Genomic DNA, 17,150 nt, shown 5'->3' with positions numbered 1-17,150 from the left:
GGCTACCGCCGCCCGGCACCGGCTCTGATAGGGCGGCGTCGACGTCGCTCAGAGCGGCAGCAGGGACGCGGCCCCGCCCCCTCGGGCGGAGCAGGCGGAGAGAACATGGAGGCGGGGGTGCGCCCGAGCTCCCGGCACACCCCGCGCGGCGGCCCGCAGGGCACGCCGGGAGGTGTAGTCCTCGAGGGCCACCAGCCCCACCCGCGGGAGGCCCTGCGGGGTTGGGCCGCGCTGAGCGGGAGCCCCGCGGCGCTGTCCCGCCTACGCACCGCATCCCCCGGACTGGGAGCTGCGCCTCCGGGAAGGGCAGCCTGGGGCAGCGCCGCCGCCTGAGGGCGGCTCTTCCCCCGCGGACACCCGCGTGGCCTCGGGGCAACGCTGCGGGGCGGCCGCGCCTCTCACCCGCCTGTGGGCGCGGGGCAAGGAGCGGCGCCAGCCCCTCCGCTGAAAGGTGATGTCTCAGTGGGCAGCTGGCTCCAGAGCTTGCGAAGGGGAAGCCTGAAGTCAGGGCAGGACGGGGGAGCTGCCCCCCGCTCGGGTGGCACGGGAGAGCTCTGAGGTGACAAGTGCTGCCGCTTCGCGCTTGAGCGTGTGGTGCCAAAGCACACGAGTTACCCTGCAAGGCCAGGGGAAGCTGTCATGTCGTTATTCAAGCAGCAGATTTTAGGCCACAGAGCACCCTGTGACAGTTACCTGCAATTTCACCCCCTTACAACTTCTTTCTGCTGCTTGTGTACTTGGATCTGTTGGATCCAAGTAGATCCAACCAAGTTAATACAAGAAAAGCATAAATGTTCAAGCCATTTTCTGTATCCTTTCCTGACAGAAGCTTTATTTGCCTAACTAATGGAGGTCTGAGGTAGTAAAACACTTAGGCAAGTTCCATAAAAATACTGAGATGCCCAATTCCCACTTCAAACTGATTTTTGATGGACAAGTATTACAACACTTACCCCTAAAAAAAATGTGCACTCCGTACCTAATTTCATCTCTTTGATGTGCATTAGCAAGGGAATTTTGAATGACTGAAATCCTACTGTTGTGCAAGTCTTCTACTTTGTCTGAGTCAATCCAACCCAGTTGACTCACTGTGGTGGGGCCAAATGCACAATGGCAATATTGAATGAACCCATAAAACAAATCACACACCACCATATGACCTTTTAGGTTTCTTTGTTTTTCTGAGTCATGGAAAAACTGCAATAGAACATCGTCCTTTGCACAACAAATTAATGCAGAGCTTTCCCAAGTATCATCCCACAAGCCAGAGTGGCTCACCAGCAGTACTGCCAGATGTGTCCATACCATAGACAACAGTTTGTGGGATGTGCCAAAAAAAAACACCCAGGAGAGGAAGCCAGCAGATACCTCAGATGCAGTATGGTACGAGTGCCTTAGACGGTGGTAGGGAGGAACCACAGGACTTCCCATCTCCCAGTTCTAGGACAGGTGAGGTCAAGCTGATAGCAAATACCATGTTGCTAGTGTGCAGCTTGGTTTTACAAGGTATTTGGCTATACCCACTGACTAGTTATTATTTACAGTTCACCAATTTCACCTAGTGAAACAGGTCTGACATCCCTTTTTGGCTGTAATACTCCTCGAATGTCTCCACATCCTTTAACACAAATCATTAAGGCAATATTTTGTCTGGGTTATTTCAGGGGAGGCAGGTTTTACTCCCCCCTCTCAAGCCAAATCTGCCACAAACTATACATTAAACCACGGAAAAGGATTCTTAGAAAAAAAATACAGGTACTATATTATAGTTGTAACAGCAACGCAAAGAAAGGGAGCCAAGAAGTGCTTCATTCACACAAATACTTCTTTCGCTGCAAAAATTTAGGCTAAACAGTCTAATCTGCCACTCTTACCTCCCCCTTAAACAACAGTTGACAAGAACAAGCCTAAAGAAAATCTGTCCCAGAACAGCAGATTTAGATATTCTCTCTGTTCATTCAAAACTACTGAATACCGCAATCCTCATTTCCAAAAAATACCCTGACTACTTGGTAACTGAGTAAAAGGGTGGCAGGAGTGTCCTCCATCTATGCCATTGAAGAAAAGCACGTAAAAAACCTAAGATGTCTGAAAGAGAAAAAGTTAAGTAACCTGGCTTTATAACCTGGTGAGGCAGGCAGTGCCAAAAAAGTATGGACTAATTCCATGCCTTTTTTGTAGAAATTTCAGTTGTGTCTTAAGCAGCTGCCAGAATCCTTTCTAAGTACGTTTAGGCTGAAAATAAAATATCAGTAAGATAACATATATACCACTGTTTTGCAAGATCACTTTATTCAACTCTTATAATTTCAAATGGTATTTTTAGTCAATGACATTGGAATAAATAACACCATCTCACCTTTCCCCTGTGACATGAATTTAGGAACCGTGCTGTGAAATATGACACTGATTTGGTATTCATTACAATACTGTACCTAGCCACTGGCAAAGAAGGAACTTTGAAAGGGAAAACAGACTCCCTCTGTTCTACTACCTCATTCAGGCTTCCCAGTCAAGGGAAGCCTAGATGTTCTGGAGGCATGAATACACTATGAGATTGCTGCTGTCTAGACAAGATGGAGATGAGGAAGCTGCAGACAATCTACATGAGTATTCCCATGATTTCTTCCAACAGTGGAACTATCTAACACTACTAGGAAGGCAGCTGAGTAAGAAAAGGCTTAATGTAGCCCAATCTTAAAAATATAGGAGAAAACTAACTGAATTACTCTCTTTCTTCTGAAGTATTTCATCCGCTTCACAAATTTATCAGCATTAATTAGGACTCCCTTCTCTGCAGAACTGGCATCAACATCAAATATAATTCCTTAGACTAAAGGATGGATGAAGACCATACTTAGGTTTTGAGTACTGTAATTATTTTATATTATAATGTAGTTTTGTAAACAGATAAAATAATTTATATTATAATTACTTATACTGCAATGAAATCAGGAATCATGATGTCATGGACAAATATTAGGTGCTGTATAACTAAGAAAGTCCCCAAACCCCTACATACATGAACAAAAAGGTTCCAAGATGTCAATCCTGCCTCACTTGCATGTAGTGCATAATAACCCCAAGAAGTATAAAAATTTCTTGAGAAGCTCATGTCTGAGTTTCTGACAGGTATTACTAACGTTAGGATTTAAATTACAAATATATACTTCAAAGTCATTCAGAAACATCTTGCAAATAGATTACGTATGTTATAGTAGGGAACTTATCTTGTTCCTTTGGTAGCAAATAAAAGCAGCATTTACTTCAGAAGGTATTCCATCAGGCTCATTTAAACAAAGTGCATCGTAACGAGTACATGATGCAACTAGAAAACAGCAGAATTAATAAACAGTACGTGTTTTCCAAGAAATAAACATCATGAACACTTTGTGCTCCCCAAACAAAATACCCCTAGTCCTTCATCACATCTATGGTGCTTTTCACATCCCAGCTCTTTTCCCCACATGCTTTCTAGCCCTTCACCATGGTACCCTGCCAGTTCTTTCACAGGGTGCTCTCTCCTTTAATATCCCTGTATCGTTCCCCACCGAGTTACACGGATGCTGTGTCTGCATCACACCTGCCTGTTAGCTCGCAGGAGGAGGGGTTTGGCTCGCAAAAGGATGCAGGCCAGTCCACAGTGTGGTCCCAAACCCAGCACCTAAGGACAGTTTCCCTTCCTTTTCCCTTGCCATGGGGTGGACAGTCCCACAAACAGGCCATTCCCTCCTCTACCCATGAGTTTTGTAAAAATAGGAACTTACGATAATGACAGACCTCCAGCTGTTCATCAAACATGGTTAATATTAGTTTATAAGGCACAAATGGTTGTGAAGGGGAGAAAGGCAAGGAATGGCAGGCAAGCACAAAGATGGAGTGAATGCAGGAGCCTGCTTTCCTTGGAATCCAATTCATAAATTCAGTAGACAAATAGTCAACAACAACATGTTTGCATGTCTCTCCCTGTGACTGCCTGATAGCGATCTGGTATGCTGGAAGTTAAGGAAAAGGCCTTGAATGAAATACTGGCTTGTTTATACAGAAGATAAGAAAAAATAACTTCTGCTCGTATTTTTTTCCTACCTATCATGTCTAATGTGAAGCAGCCTTGAAGGCTTATCTAAGAATTTGCTATATACTTTCCTAACCCTGTCAGTCATAAAATAGTTATAAATAAAATATAAAAGAACAGCATATTCTCAATTTTGGAATAAAATTTATATTTTTATAGCAAGTTTTAAATCACATTTAGGAATAAAGAACAATTGGGAGTGGCTTCTTTTCCTGAAGTATTCATAATTTAATGGTTAATTAATGTCACCTAAAAGGAAATTGACTTTTTGCTGGTCCAACAAAAGACAGATGCAGAAAATACATAGTCAAGCAATATAGGTACAGATTCTGCCATCTGTATTTACTCTGTTAAAATCAGCATGATTCACAAAATTCCTAGTTGACATTAAAAAGAGGTGTAAAACCCATAAAATATTAACTGCACTGCTACAATTTCTCTCACTACGTAGTATGCATTATTTTGATATCCAAAATATTATCACTAGACCTAAAGACATTTGTTGATTGGGATAGAACTTTTCTGTTGACTAACCATTTAGCTCACAGTCTTGGTAACAGGCTATATATAGACTTACCATTTGCTATTTTTCCTATTATAGCACACTATGGTAAAAATAAACCATGGATACAGAGTTGCTATTTACAGTTGACCACAGAAGATATTCCAGTCTGTACTACAGCTGCATTGATTGTGCTCGTGGGATCTACAGATTGTCATTAACATGAAAAAAAAATCTCATTTTGCTTTGTAAAACAATTACTGTTGTTGTGGTAATACTGAGGGTTACTCTGGATTCCCTTCCACACAAAAATATTCCACCTCTTTGTTGGAGCAATCATCTGCACTCCAGTCTGCAGAGAAGTGTGCTCACACCCTGGAGAATAAAATAAATAACATTTAACAAGCAAGCCTTGATGCCTGCGCTAAGGGTGGAAACAAGTATCAATAACTAAAGAAAGATTGAATCATCCTTACTTGATGGAGCAAGTACTACATGAAATGAACTTCAGCTGCCTGAATACACACAGCCTCATGCCCAAGGCTTCCACTTCCCTGACAGCTGGATTTTCTCCTATCTTCCTTTACCTCCTGAGCTGAGAGTTTGAAGAGTACATGACAGAAATGTTTAGGGAAGATTAGGATTTTTAGGATTTTTTTTTTAAATTTCTTTTTAGGGACAATGCTTTCAAGAGGCTTACAAGACCCATTCTTTCAGATTCAAAGGAGGGAAATTTCCTTGCCCTTGTAAGCCCTTTACAGAAGTGCTTCCAAAAGTATAAAATGGTGGGAAGCCAAACTACAGAATAACTAATGACAAATAAGGAGAATCCAATACAACCAGAAAGCACATCGTGAATACTGAGCGCTACAAAAGCAATGCCATGAAATGCTTACAGTTTATTCAGTTATAGAGTTTGGGGTTTTTTTTAGTAAAACCCTTCCTATTTATTTCTGAAGCGCGTCTCCAGCTTCCTTCATAAATATTACAAAGCAAGCGTTTTTTATGAGGAAGAATCACTCATCTGAGTGCTTTACAATCCAGAAACCACAAAATTTCAGTTTCTTACTTTTTTCCAGCTTTCCCAATCAAACCATGCCAGGAGATTATAACTCAAGTCCAAATAAGCTATTTGTATAAAATGTACAGTCACACTTTAAAAAAAACACCCCAAAACCTAAATACAATTCCAGTCTTAAAACTTCACCGAAAAAAAAAGTTCAGGGACATAACAGCCATTTCATGACTGACAGTGAAGTAATGGGTCCGATTACAAGGCAAGGTCCCATGGAAAGTAGAAATATATCCAAAACAAGAAAAACATTAAAATTTACACTTACATTCCCATTTTGCTCTTAAAAGCAGTGGGAAGCCTTCCCCACAGCAGCCCGTGTACTAAAGAAACAGCAAACCAGCAAATAATAAAGTTTCACAGAACAGGCTTTATATGATGCACTCGTTTGAATCTCCTTTAAGCAAGTTTGGTTTGGTTCAATAGAGGAGAGTTTTATGACATCCTCACAGCTACCCAGGATGAGCACTTGAACTGCTGTCATTACTGAGCAAGGGAACTTTCTGCTGAAGACAAAACTTTGAAATGACTGAGTGTGCATAGGTCAGCCTATAAAACCACAGCAAAATGTAAAGCAAGTTACTATCTAGAGAGCTAGTGAACCCCATTAGATTTGAGAACTAAGCTTTTCCCACTATTCCTTCACTAAAAATAATTTTCTTAGTGGACCATTAATGGATTTCTTTAATGTCAAAAAAAAATTTATCAACAGCCATCTACATGGCCCATTTTTACCCAGCTTGAATTTAGCAAAAAAAAAAGTTTTGGTGGCATAATTTTCTCGGTGGAGATGAGGAAAATGGATCAATTCCATATGCTAGGAGCTTTCTTAATGGAAACAGTTAATTTACCACATGAGGAATATCACATGCATACCACTTCCACCTAACATGAATCACTCCTTCCAGTTGAGAAAACTGAGGTCTTTTATCTTCCTCAGGGTGGAGTTCCATCTCCTCCCATAGATCCCTACAGAGTAAAACTGCTAATCGTTTAAAGATTTAAAGACATTACTTCTTTTGTGTTCATATATCACATTTCAATGTCTTCTAAACAAGAGGGAGCTTAATGTTTTTGTGTAACCTTGAACTGGCCAGTGCACAACATTTATTGCTTCATCCTTGAGCTCCTCTGTAGTTCCATGATCTAATTTGTTACGCTGGTGGTATTAAGCTGCTCTTACCAGATTAACAATATGCAGTTTGAATTCCTTAAAGCTAACTTTAAAATGAATGTGCTAATTTGAATTCTAGATTAAACAAGGAAAAACTGAAACAGAATAAAAATGCCAAACTATGTTTTACTATATGCTGTGTATCTCCTTCACTGTAAGGGAGTGATTTACTATAAATAAATCACTGCTCTATGCAGTTCAAAGTAGGCAGAATGTCTCTAAGACCTGATCCAAAATCTACTAACATCAGCAGTCCTTCTTTCAAATGTACAACTTTGGGGGTCAGTTCTCAAAAGACCGTCCTGTCTAATTTTCTCATGGGAGTGTGAATATGAAGGCAGATTTTTGCTTGACTGGTGTTTCCATTCTTGGCCCAATTCATCTCCCAGGAGGACAGAGGAAAAGACAAAATTAGAGGCAGATCACATTAGACATTACCATTTATTTGACATAACCTCTTAATAATGTGTCGTTGGTTCATTAGGTTAGAAATTATACAGTCAGAGAAGATTAACAATGTAGAAGTGGTCCCCTTATTGTGGAATAGATACTAAGCATCTGAGATTTTAGACTCTGGGAAAATCAGCTGTTCTGAGTCACAGGGACACTTATGCAAAGTTGTATAATATGCATTGCATATGAATGTATAGTGCATTACAATATCTATGTATAATATGCATCATGTATTATACAATAGCAATTTTAAGTGAGAAAACGTGTAGGTAGATTAAAGTTACACAACTGTGTTAGTATACCCACAAACATATACAGCACTGGTTTTACACAAAGTAACAGGAACAACACATTATATTTATAAAGGCTTGATTCCATGCTGTGTTATTGGCATTTTTCTTGACCTTTCAAAACAGTCTTTCAAGACCAAGATGGGTGTGGGATACTCAAAAGCTCTGAATTAAATGCCTCAAAGACTTTAAAAGTTCTGAAGTATACTGAATCAGGCTCCACAAGACCAGTTTTTGGCACCTGTTCTTGATATGAGAAAAAAAAAACACCCACTAAACCAAGATTATGCATTATTTTCCAGGAATTCAGCAATTTCTTGGAGAGATTAAATTTACTGCAGCTTTGAAATAACAGTGTTACTGTATATTCTGAATGGTTGAGTGTCTCTGCAAGACTGGATAACAGCTAGCACAGGAGTCTCAGGGGAGTTTGCTGTAGTTAACCCATTCTTCTGTTCCTGCTTTTACATGCAAAAGAAAATGTTTGTGCTTAATACAGTATTTATAGCTATAAGTAATAGTCAGTTCTTTTCTGGTTTTACTATACCAGCATATACAAGAAATACATAGAACTATATATATTATTGCTACTACTTTGCAAGATGTTGTATATATTGCAAAGCTGGCTCTCTAGTAGAAAGCAGCTAAAGACCTCTGCACTTAAATCTGCCAAAGCTGATACAGCAATCACAAACATGTGTTGTTACACTTCTTGTGGCTCATCTCCACATGGTGCAGCTGTTGTGTTGGCTAAAGAAAATGCAGGCCCAAGGGAAACAAATTTAATTCAGCTGGGGTGACTTCCACTAAAAAAGTGCTTTAAGGAGAACAGGTGTCTTACAGTAAGGGGGATTGTTTGAGAGGTTTTCCCCAATCTTGCCTTGCTTATAGGAAAGCTGTTCTAAAGTGGTATGCCTATGATAATAATCTCTTATGGTCTAATTTTTAAACAATATTCTTCAGAAATGCAATGGATTCCAGAAATTCTATTTTTGTTTGTTTGTCTCAGTCCTAGGACAGGAAAGCTAGTAGAGGACCTTGTCCTGCAAATTAGGAGCTGGAGGGAGCATCCTTACTGTTATCTGGATTCCTCAGCCTCAAGAAGGTCTGTTTAATCAATAAATGACTGTGCCAAAGCAGACCTGCAGCCTATGTGGTTACTAGCTGATACCCCTAGAGGTGTGCCTGTTTAAACATGTTTAACTATTGTTTTAAGCTTAACTTTCTACTAAAGTCACTTAAATGTAGCTTCCTCCTAAATATGTGCTTATTTACTCAAAATAAAGAAGCTAAGCTATACCATGTACTCTAATAAAACAGTATTAAGTGTACGACTTTTTTTCTTTCCCAAGAAGACTTTTACCTTGCCTACTATGATACCTCCTCTAGTTCCATCATGCATTCCTACATCCCTGCTCTCTGTGTCCTCTGGTATATCACAGTGAGAACTGTTTGGTGCTCAGTGACTCAGCAGCCTTCGTGCTGTGGTCAGTAGCAGATCCCAGAGCACTGATCCCTGGAAACTAGGAAAGACTTTTCCCAGCAGGCTCTCAGGACGTCTCTCTCTCTGTCAGCACTGACTCAACAAGAGCTTCAGGCAGATATTAGAGCAGACAGCAGATCTTTCTTTTCCTCTTGTCAGCCCTCTTTCCAAAATAAGGTTATTCCAGATGGTAGTCTCTTGTTGTGTAGGTGTCTTCATACTGCACTTTCCTCCTCTGGGCCTGTTTTTTCTATCTCCTACAAGTTCAGAATTCCTTCTCTTTAAGGCAATAGAAGTTCAAATGGGGGATGATTTTTCCACACAGATCCCATTCCCACAGAGTTAGTTCTTCAAAAGATGGACATGAATTGTTTCTCATATCTTAACTAATAAATGTTAAGACAAAATTCTGGTTTTATTTTTGCAAGGTTAACCTTCTTAGCACTTTCAGCAATCTTTATGGACACATGTTGTGTCCTCAGAGTGTCTTATGCAGACCTTGGGCTGTTTTTTAGGCTTTTTCTCAAATTTCTAAATTGGAGGCCCAGTACTCCTCTTTCTGAATAAAATCCAGAAATCAATGAGGTCAATAGCAAAATTGATAAGATTTTTGATCTCTATGTCTGCACATAAAGACCTGCAAAAAATCTTGCCTTTTCACAGACTTTGCTTTACCAAGGGAAAGAAAATCGTTCTGCCCTTGCCCTTTTCTCCATAGGACTGCGACAAAGTCCCTAAGTCACACTGATGGTAGGAACTGCCATGGCCATGCCTGATTTCAAAAGCTAGGAATAGATGGACCTAGTGTGAGGTTTTCCCCTGCCAGTGAGAGAAAACAGTATCCAAATTAACAGAATAAGCAGAAACAACTGTGGCGTAAAACCTGCATTCACAGTGAAGCCATAATGGGGACACTCACTCTTTCCTGTGTGTATGTGCAACCAGTATCTTTTCCAAACACTAAAAAAAAAAAGAATTATTATTTCTAGATTAAGATGAATTCAACAGAGTGTCTGAGTGTCACCCAAGGAAGCTGCTTAAGGCAATATCTGAATTTAAGATTAACCTTTTGCTTTTCATTGCGTTGGAGTGTGTGCTTATCAGGGAAGTTTTATGTTTGAGGTTCAGGGAGAAGGTGATGGCCATGTCCTCTGAATGCTTTCAGATGACTGATTTTCAAAATACTGCTGGCATTCTTCCAACCAGAGGCCTGGCCATTAGATAAGCTTAACATTATGGTGGCCATTTGCAAAACAGATGAGAGCAGAAATAACAAGAGGAAATGAGAAACCTAAGAAACATACTGGAACTCCCTGAAAATAAAGACCTAACCTTGGAAGGAAAAGTCTTAGATCCTTCCACTGAAAGAAAAACTGCTGAGCATAAATTTTCAGCTGGTAAAACTATAGCCACTGTCCCAAGGGAGATAAAAGCACTGGCTGAAGCAAGACCACCACAAGTGCCAGCTTCAAGAAATCTAGGAAACATTACACTAGCTTCCTGTGTGAGAGTCTACACAAAAGTTTTTATGTGTCACCAGGTAGGATCCATTTGCTTCTGCTTTCAGGTGTTGTTTGGTGGGTTTTTTTTTTAATAATGAAGGCCATAGCCCTCCTAGTTAAGAACTCTGTTTAATAATCCCTCCTTTGCCAGTATTTAAATTGTGTTACATGGCATTGGAGCATTATGCTACCAGAAGATTTGACTGATATCATTTGGCAGATCCTGTGGTGGCCATTCACATCATCCTTCCAGCTGCCTCTTCTCCCTCTCTGACAGAAATTACTGTTTCTGGAAGTGGGTTGGCAAAAGGGATCATACCTGTAGTTCAACAATTCTTGTTCAGCCAGATGCCATAACGCAGAGATAGCTGAAGCCCATTCATTTTTGTTCTGCATTTAGTTGCTGAAGTCTCCTTTGAACTGCCATTTGGAAATGTTGTGAGCAGTGATACTTGGTTACCACATTTTTACTATCAGGCTTTCACATGGCAATGGAAGTGCTGTGGTAGAAACAGGAATGGGGCTCTCTCCACTGATAATTTCCTGGCAGAGAAAAAAATATTAAGTCATCTTTTTTAATCGAATAGCCTCACCTGACTAAATATTCTAGCAATTCCAATTTTTATTTTAGTATCATAGTCTACTGCTCAAGCTGTGTTTTCTCACTGTGCAGCAGTAATAGTGCTATGTGCACATGAAGATTTTTCAAACTGGCATTGTATTTGGTTCCTTTTACATATCCACATTTAATCTGCATAACATTATTAAATCTTTCCTGTACATTATTTAGCCTCTGGGATCAAATGAAATCATACATAACTGGAACTCTTTGGACTTTGACAGATGTCCTCTGGCAGATTTTTTGTGACTGCTTTCAGCTATTTTCTTGGCCTTTTCCTGGAATTGGACATGTCTCAGCTGCTCTAGTGGAAAACGCTAACCTCTTAGCTTTTAAAGATGATAAAAGTGGGTTCGAGTTACCACACTGGACTTTGAATTGAAATTACTTGAAGCAAAGGTATGGTCCTTTTCACCAGCTCACCTACAGGAAGAGTAATGTTTCATAGACAGCTGTCAAAGGGGTTGGGAAGATTTTTCTCTCCTAAAACAATGGAGGTCATGATAAAAATACTTAACTTTTGCAGCTCTGTTTTTTCATCATATAGATTTTTCTGAAATCAGTCTGCTTTGTTGGCTGTCTCCTACCATGGGTTATGAAGTCATCCTAAATAATACTGTACCTAGACAGTGCACAGTTTGTTTCCTTTCATCTGTACACCTGTCCAAGGCTTTTTATGTGTGGGAGAGCTTTTTCTACCTTGTGTATTTCATAAGTAACCTCTTTGCTAAAGAGAACCCTGGACTTACTATCTCTGCCTAAGTTACTACACTTTCTACAGATTTGGAGCAAACAAAAATAATCATCCCAACATCCCTTATTTGGTTTTTAAAACCTCTGTATCAACCATTTCATACAGCAAAACCCCCACACCATCACATTTTGATGAGTTCAGGCATTTTTAAACAACTGAGAATTTAAATCTGTGAATAAACTGAAGAATGTGTCACTGCCTTCAAGAAGCATACTTTCAATTTAAGAAACCACAGCTGCAACAATAAGATGGAAATCTGACACACTCTGGGTTGAAGGTGGCAAGAATTAAAGGTATAGAACTAGGAAAAAAATGCCCTATGCTGCTGAACAGAATATGGGACATAAATCAATGACTAAGTTTGGCTAAGCTTTGCCTTATGGAAGTATGCAGCATTGCAGCTCTGTAGTTATCAGTATTTGTCATCTTGAGTATCAGTACACATGCCAGATGCAAAAGAGGGGCCCAGAGAGAATATGGGGGATGAGGAAAAGAAAATTAATAATTTCAGTGACAATGTACAGTATTTTGATGTGAAACAGAACTTCTGTAATATTTCAAGGGACTTACATATATATATATATGAACAAAAGCTGTTGGAAATAAGCCTTTGACTTCAAAATGCGCCTGATTAAAAAGAATACTGATAAGAATTAGGATGAGAACAGCTGGAACTTTGATTGCAGTTATGCTTTCTTCTGGATGTTTACTTCTAGATCACTTTTGCAGCTGCTTTTATCTATTCCTTAGAAGTTCTTGTAGATTTGAGGAACCATTAGCTGTAAAAGTAAACATCAGCTCTGGTCTGGTTTTATATATCTTCTTGAAACAGTTGAGGGTGGGAAAGATAACATTAAACTAATGCTGAACTAGATCAGACTTAAGTGATGCTTTGAACAGCCTTTTAGCATTTCAGACTCCACCTGCAACTCTAACAAAAAGTCGAGTATTTCTAATGTGGTTCTTTACCAAGCACTTAGGAATTACCAAGATCTAGGAAATAAAATACTCTTTCTGGAAAACTTAAATTTATGTCTCACTGTGGTTCAAAGGACAGAATGCTTTCACGTATGCCTTCCCTATCTAGGTACAGAGATGCTCCTTAAAACCAGTTCTGCTGCCTTTCAGTATCTGTAATATATAAATATTATGCTTTGAATAAAACAGACCTGCAGTTTTGACTCTACTTCACTCTACTTTGTTATTGTAGTTATTTAAGAGTTCTTTAATAAATGTGGTTTGTATTTGCTCAAGAGCTGCCTGCTTGGAGACTTGGAGAAAGGTCAGGGTTAACCCTGCTTAACCTTAGCTAATGACCTTTATTGGTGGTCTTTTTTTCAGATCTCAGGAGTGTCAGCAATGCTGCTGGGGACACTGACTGACTTTTCGTGCCAGCTCCCACTGAAGTAAACACACTGTTGTACTTACTTGATGCTTCTTCCCAATAGAAATTCTTACTATGCTACACTGGTCAAAGCCCTCTGGTCAAAGACACTGAGACTTCTCTATTTTCAGGTTTCACAAAGAATTCAAGCACAAGATACGTTTTGTTCAAAAATCCTTTCAGGTGGCTTCATGAGTCTTCTTGTGGGACCATTCCTGGATTCAGAAAATAATTTTTCACTTTCTATACTGAGCTTTAATTTCTCTGTCCTGAGAATTTCTGTTAAGGATGGAGATTTTCTCACAACTCTCCATAGGCACTCTCCTTAGGCTCCCTGAAAGCCCCTGGTCTTGTAGATGCCGTAGATCCTTGCTTCCCTCACATTCCTTCTCCCAGGGTCTCTGCTGCTCCCTTCCACATACGTGCAGCCTCCTGAAACAGCAGGGTGCTGTACTTTCACAAGCAGGCTCCATCCAGCAGTACAGAAATAGGCAGTGAAATTCAAAAGCTCCTGATTGCATTTGAACACCAAGTAATCATCAGGATAAATGAAATTGAAAAGGGGAATATATATTGCACTGCAAAGTTTGTAGTTTGGCTGACAGTATCTCTTTCCTCTCTTCACTGCAGCTGAAAATAAGAGGCCTCGAGTCAGTTCTGTTTCTGCTGCAGTGTCATGTCCTCAGCTTTCAGCGCTCCTCTGGTGCTAAAATGAGTCCTGGTGCTGAAATGAATGGGATTTGTATTTTTCCAGGAAACAGTTCCCAAAGTGGAATTTCAAAGAATAGCATATCAACTAATAATTTTCACCAGCCTACCATGGGTGAGCAAGTCAAATAAATAAAATAGTTAATGCAAACGAGGCAGACCTGCAATAATCATGGATACCGTTTATGAGGTGGACTGTGCCCTCTACTATGGACTAAACAGGGAAAAGTGCCATTCACTACCTTCATCCTACCCTTCATCCTACCCTTCAGCTCACCTCACCCTTGTGGGGTCTGTGAAAGGGAACTAAGGAGGGCAACTAGGATGTGAGTCCCCTGAGCAGGGACCTGAACGACCACAGAAACAGAAAACAGAAATCCATGAGCAAAGACGATGGAAACCCACTGCTGGGGCTTCACTCTGACTCATCCTGGTTTCACATGCTCTCAGTCCGTTGCTGACTCACAATACCCAGAGACCAGAGGCTGTCTGCCATAACACAGTGGGTGTGCACGTTGTCTTCTTAAGGGCTCACCTTGAAGGGAAGGGAAATAAGATAGAAGAATATTCTTTACCAGAAAGTCTTCTGACTTCCAGCTCAGTTCCACTCTTGAACTGCTCTGTAGTTGTCGCTTTGACTGTATTCCAGAGTGATCTTGCCCTGATCTTTCCCCACAGTGGCTGTGGAGAGTTCATGGAGAAAAAGGGCTCTTTTTCCCATGCCACAAGCTAGATTCAAACTGTTCTGCACTGCAAAATCTCTAAGGTGTATCAATCAGCATCATATCCACAGACTTTGTTGTGGAGCAACTGTCCTTTCACCCAACAGGATGTGCATAGCACAGTGGTGCTATGAGGTGGCAGCAGAAGCTGAAGAGAACATCAGCACTTAAGGTAAAAACAAGGTAGTCACACAGATGACAGGGCCAACAACTTAACTCATGGAAAAGGATATAAAAGCAGGCACGACGAAAATTCTTGCCTAGAACAGTAACTGTTCTTGGATCTTTTATAAACTTTTGTTAGTTTATTTATTTTTATGAGGCAATCTGACAATAATATCCCTGATTCAGTAAATATCTTAAATCAGCAGCAAAACACACATTCAGCAGGTGACTTTGGCATATAAAGACATTGAAGCACCTGCTTAGATACTGCCCCAGATAGCAATGAACTTTAGCATGTGCTTAAATGTTTTTTGGGTCATACCCAGTAGAGATACAGGATGAGTTCAGCCTTGGCAGTGTCTCTAAGAGTTTTCAAGTGCCTTACCCCATTAAACTTTCCCTCAATTTCCTTGTATTTCACCAATCTTCAATAACAGCCTTAAAAAAAACTGATTGTATTAAGAAGTACAGGATTTCATCAGTAAGGTTTGGACATTCTAGGGATCAATCTGCCCAGGAACAATTGGTACTCTTTTGTAATATCTGTTATTGCCCTTCTGTTTTAATTAGATGCCACAAACAATGAACAAAACCACACAGAAATTAAAATAGACATTGTGCACAACCGTAAGTGATGATTTGCATATGCTTGAACCGTGCTTGTAATGCTCTGAAAATATCTGAAATGCTCTGTAGTATCCTGGTTTATAACATATCCTTCACCACAGTTTACACACTGAGAATGCATGCTGAAAACAGGAAACACATATGTAGAGGGTAGGTAAAAGGGGATTACAGTATACATGCATTCGACAGAATAGTCCCAGTTTAAGAGTATCGTAAGCATCAGGCTCGCATAAACAAATCAGCGCTTAACCCACAGATGTATCTAATGACCATATGGATTCTGCATGTTTACAACTGGAAAAAACTCTCTGAGCTTTTCTATTGTTTGCTGACTTACACTCTATAATATTAATTTTATTTGTGAAATCAAGTTATTCACTGGGATATAGCAAGTTCTTAAAAGGAAATGGAGTTATTTAATATACGCCACAGGACAAGACATATGGGCCCTGTTCTCTGGTGCCTTGGAGTTCTCATGTCCTAGGTGAGTTACGAGGCATGCGACCAAATGTACAACTGCTTTTCTTCAACCAATTTATTGCTTTTACACAATATTTCTTTTAGATTTCCCTCCTAACAGTTGGCCCCGAGATTGCAAACTTTGTGATCCTTTCAGCCTGAGGCAGCTGTAGAACTTCATCGAAGCCTGAAACCCCCCTTTAAGCGGGAGCAGAGCATACAAGCCCATGGTCGTGCAGCAGGCGGGCGGCCCTGAAGCTCTGCCGGCCTTCACCTCGCAGGCTGTCCTTTGGCAAGTCTGCCGAGAGAGAGGTAAAATGCTACCACAGAGTAAGCCTGTGGACCCTCTGCTGTCTCTAGGCTCAACTTGGCAGAGCGTAGCGGGAGGACGGTGAGGTATGGAGCAATAAGAAAGGGGCCCACTCGTGTGCGATCGGTGTCTGTGCTTCCACAGCCCTGCTCAGTGTTTCAATCCTGACGGCAGGAAAGACTTTAGCCAAAAGGCTGCTTAAACCAAACTATAGTGAGGTAGGGCATGTTATATTTCTTTGCGTCTTGACAACTTCTCACTTCAGGCACCACAAAAACCTCTCATTGCTGATGGCGGGGGAAGGAACACTTTAGGCTGGAAAAGTCTATTTGTCGAGGGCTCGGGGCCCGCCGTCACTGCAAGGTGGTAAACACCGCAGCGGGCGGCGTCCTATCCGCTGTCCCCGCGGCGCCGGCGGCCGCCCCCGCATCCTCCGTCACCCCCGCATCCTCCGTCACCCCATCCGCACCGCGCTACTGCCCCGCGGCAATAGCTGCGGCACAGCGCGCAAGTTCCGCGGGATGAGAGGCCCCCACCGCCGTGCACACGGCGAAGCCGGCCTTCGCCGAGAGCGTTTTGACGCTTCTCCCGGTATGCCCGTGAGCCCCGCAGTGTCCGACGTGGGGCCGGCAGCCGTCGGGAGCGGGGAGCCGGGGCACGGCGGCGGCCGGAGAGCAAAAGCCCCCGGGGCTCCGTGATCCCTAGCGAGGGGAAGGCGAGGAGGAAGCACCCGTCGGGCTGGCTGCGGTGGTGATGCACTTCGGGGAGACGTCGGGGCGGGCCGCGGAGCCACGGGTGGGGCGGCTGGGCCCGGTCCCTGCCGCCCAGGGGCACCCCCGCGGCCCGGACCG

General features: G+C 41.6%; 1 long non-coding RNA gene across 1 annotated transcript; it reads left to right on the top strand.

Annotated features, from left to right (window-relative positions):
* Positions 1 to 188: 188 nt before the first annotated feature.
* On the top strand, positions 189 to 8,888 carry LOC135410918 (uncharacterized). Its single transcript, XR_010428935.1, has 2 exons — positions 189 to 451; positions 8,576 to 8,888. It is a non-coding gene; the product is annotated as an uncharacterized LOC135410918 (long non-coding RNA).
* Positions 8,889 to 17,150: the final 8,262 nt, after the last annotated feature.

This window comes from Pseudopipra pipra, chromosome 1 (assembly GCF_036250125.1).
Source record: "Pseudopipra pipra isolate bDixPip1 chromosome 1, bDixPip1.hap1, whole genome shotgun sequence".
Lineage (NCBI taxonomy): Eukaryota > Metazoa > Chordata > Aves > Passeriformes > Pipridae > Pseudopipra > Pseudopipra pipra.
The sequence above is the reverse complement of the archived record's forward strand: the minus strand, read 5'-3'. Positions and strand labels throughout refer to the sequence as shown.